Raw genomic sequence first — 4,062 nt, 5'->3', positions numbered from 1 at the left:
TATGAGTATGTTTTTCTCGTTTACATGGGCTGGCATTGCAGGCTTGTGTTCTGGCATGAAAATAATGAAAAATTAGCGTGAAAAACAGAATATAATCCTACAAAATGCAGCAGGCTGGGTTGTGGTGCTTTTGCAGACAGCCTGAAGTTCTGGGAGTCTCCCGCATATTGATAGCGGCTCCCTGATGCCCGCAAATTAGTTCAAATCTCCCGGAATCTAGAGCTCGCGAGCTCCAAACCGTGTAGCGCGCGCACGGCAGAGAGGGAGAGAAGGAGAAACCTTCAGCGTATTCACAAATGTACGTGTGCGTCATGAAGTTCATGTAAGTGCACAATTCTTCCTTAATACAGATAAAGGAGGCAGAATTTCATTCAGTCTTTGTTTATTTTATTTAAAGCGATGGCTAAAAATCATTACATGTGAGAAGTAACATTTAACAATCTTTAAGTTTGCATTAAGTTGGCTGTGCAGTTATTGCAGTTTATAACACAGCAGGTAGACGGCATCTTGAACACTGCGTTCTTCCCTCCATGCAATCCGCGGATTCCCAAAATGCTTTGCGTTCACCACTGTTAATACGTCATGATGATGACACATTAGCAATCTCTATAGGCTACTTGCCTCAGTCACGATGAGAAATATGTCTATAGAAAGCTTGAGTGAACAAGTATTCTCTGATTGTGTAATCCATATGAAACCATCCATCATTAAATTATATTCACTATAGTGGCTGGAAACATTGTTGTCAGTGACTAAAAAATTCAGATTCAAATTCTAGACATGCCCCTGTGTAAATAGCCTGGTTAAAACCAGACCCTTCTCAGTCGTAACTGAGTTAGGGTCTGGAGAAAGTTCATTGACAGCTCACTTCCAAAGGGACGTCGCTCAAATGCCTCTGGGCGCAATTGGATAGACCTTAAAACCAATCAGATCGATCGTCATCTTGTAAAGCCCGCCTCAACGTTTGTGATTGCTGCCTCGATTTGGAAATAATGGAAATGAGCCTGAATGGACTCTTCGCCAGACTAACTTGCAGAGCAAATCTAAATTTGCCGGAAGTTCATCTGGGTTTTCCCAGGCTACTGTGTCTGTGCTGTGTCTCTTGATGTTCTATGCAGATTTATGCCAGCCTCCAGTAGAGATCCATTTCCTGGAGAGTTTAGGTGTAGGTAGTGATGTGAGATTTGAAGCGAGGCGTCGGATCTTGTGTCGAGCAAAAATGGGCGTGCCAGATGAAGCCGCGATTCGAGGCTTGTGTTGTTAACGTGAAAATCACGTGACTAATGACAAACGAGGCCTCGGTTTGTGTGGATACGTCATCGGTTCGGTCTGGGTGTCGTTTCCGGATAAAGGGGGTTCGAAACTCGCGCCTCCTTGTGGGTGTTGCAGGAGTAGTAGAATCAGTTGTAGTAGTGTCAGAGAGTCAGAGAGTTAGAGTTAGAGAGTTGGAGTTAGAGAGTTGTTTCATCGTCGTTATTGTGCAATATATGTGTTAGGGCTGTATATTATTACATTATATCAGGTTAGATTAGTTATAGTATATTGTTAGTATTAATTATAGTAGCTATATTATAGTATTGTTATATTAATTAGATAAGATTATTTGGATTGCTTTGGATTTTTGGATTTGGACTGGACTGCTTTTTGATTTGGATTGCCCTTTTGGAATTGTTTGCTTTTTGTGACCTCTTCCTTTTTCCTTGTAATGGAGCCAGCAAGAAAGAGGAAATCCTCCCCTGTCTGGGAGTTTTTTTAAATGGTTGCTCACAATAAGGTACAAACACAATTTGTATTATTATTGTTATTATTATTATTTTACTGTCTTTATATAATAATCCTCACTATATGGCTGTATTATATTTAATGTCTATTCATTTATGTTTCAAGGTGAAATGCTTGCTGTGCCTAAAGGAGCTGACATACAGCAATAACACGTCCTCCATGCTCAGGCATTATCGAGCACTGCACGAGCATGCACAGACTACTAACAATCCACACAGTAGTCAAAGTAATTGATAATAATAATTAAAAAAACATTATTTAAATAATGTTTTAGGCTCCTACAATACACCTTCATTTTATTTTATTATAGATTCCAAAAAAGAAATGGTGAATGAGGCCCTGGTGAACATGGTCATCAAGGACTCCCAACCCTTTTCCATTGTGGATGATGATGGATTTAGGGAGCTCCTGCATGTGTTGGATCCCACTTACGTGATCCCAACTAGAAAGGTATGTGATTAATAAAGTGGTTCATCATTATTTAAGAAGTTAAAAGTAAGAGTAACTGCATTTATTTCTAACCACAGGCTTTGAAGGTCATGGTTGATCATAAGTACAAGGAGGCTAAGGAGAAGGCAAGAGAGCAGTTGCAGAACGTTCAGGCTATAAGCCTTACCTCTGACATGTGGACATCGCTAAACATGGATGCCTACCTAGCAGTGACTTGCCATTTTATAGACAATGACAAGCTCTGCACTATTTTACTAGGTGTACAGCATTTCCCTAAGAGCCATACTGCTGAGAACTTGGCTACTGGACATATCAAGCTCATGGAGGAGTGGGGCATAAAGGATAAAGTTAAGTGCCTGGTAACTGATGCAGCAGCCAACATGATAGCATGTGTACGATCACTGAATGTTAGGCATGCGGTATGCATTGCACATGCACTAAACCTTATTGTGGGGAAATCTTTTGATGACATCAGTAGCTTCAACGACATTCGAACCAAATGTAGGAAACTTGTGACCTATTTCCGAACAAGCACTACAGCAAAAGAGAGACTGGCCCAAGTACAGGAGCAGATGGGGAGACCAGTTCTGAAAATGATAATTGAAGTGGAAACTCGCTGGAACAGCACTTACAACATGCTGGGACGTCTCTATCAGCTGAGAGAGCCAGTGGGGGCAGCCCTGGCCTCTCTAAAGACCGACATCACCCCTCCTACAGCCCTGGAGTATCAGGCAGTCCAGGATGCTTTACATGTTCTTGCCCCTTTCCGCCAGGCTACAGTAGAGCTTTCAGGAGAGAAAAGGGTGTCTGCCTCCAAAGTGATTCCTTTGATGAAGATGCTTAATCACGCTGTAACGAGTAAGCTAGAAGGCCTCAAGTCCAATCCAGCAAGGCAGCTGGGTGACAGCCTTGTACGGAGGGTCAGGGAACAAGCAGTACATTTAGAATCAATAAGTGTGATGACCATACCCACGTTATTGGATCCCAGATTCAAAAAACTGGGATTCTTAAGTCAAGGGAAACTGCAAGAAGGCATATCAAGATTAAAATCTGAATGCGCTACTGTAATCAGAAGTTCTGGTCTCCATTCTGCATTCCACCAATATATCCCCAACTCAGCTGCCAGCCTCTTCAGAAGCAGGCCAATCCACAGACAACAGTAAGTACTATATGTGTTTGTTGTGTGAATGTTCACATTAGTGATTTAGTAATGTGAACCATTGTTAATGGAGTATTTTTTCTTTGTAACTCTATTATTAGGTGACCTTTGGCATCTGCTGGATAGCACGGTTGAACAAGGTAGAAGGAGCTCAAGTGCAACAGCAGATGCTACTGTAGAAGTGGACCGATATTTATCTGAAGTGAATCTCACAAGATCCGAGGATCCACTGGTATATTGGGCTCAACATAAACATCAGTATCCTCATTTATACCATCTGGCCCTGGCATTTTTATGTTCCCCCGCATCCTCTGTTCCATGTGAAAGGATCTTTTCCAAGGCTGGAGAGGTTCTGTCCAAGAAGAGGAATCGTCTAAGCCCCAACACACTTGAAAAAATTCTGTTCCTCAATAAAAATAATTTTTAATCCTTCCTTCTTTCCTCTACGTCCCCAGTCCCATAAGCACAACACTGCACAAAAATAGTAACAGTTCAATGCACAAAATCACCAGAAACAATTCTTAACCTTTACCACCCCACACTTTTCTGTTGCACTTTACTTTATTAGACTCCCTCCACCATAAGCACTGCACTCAACACAGTGTCACTTTTGTTGTTCATACTGTCACTATCCAAACCATTTATGAATAATTAATTAACTGTGTGTGTGT

This window comes from Siphateles boraxobius, unplaced genomic scaffold, assembly GCF_051911475.1.
Source record: "Siphateles boraxobius isolate OS27281-9 unplaced genomic scaffold, OSU_SipBor_1 250, whole genome shotgun sequence".
NCBI lineage: Eukaryota > Metazoa > Chordata > Actinopteri > Cypriniformes > Leuciscidae > Siphateles > Siphateles boraxobius.
This window is presented reverse-complemented; position numbering follows the sequence as displayed.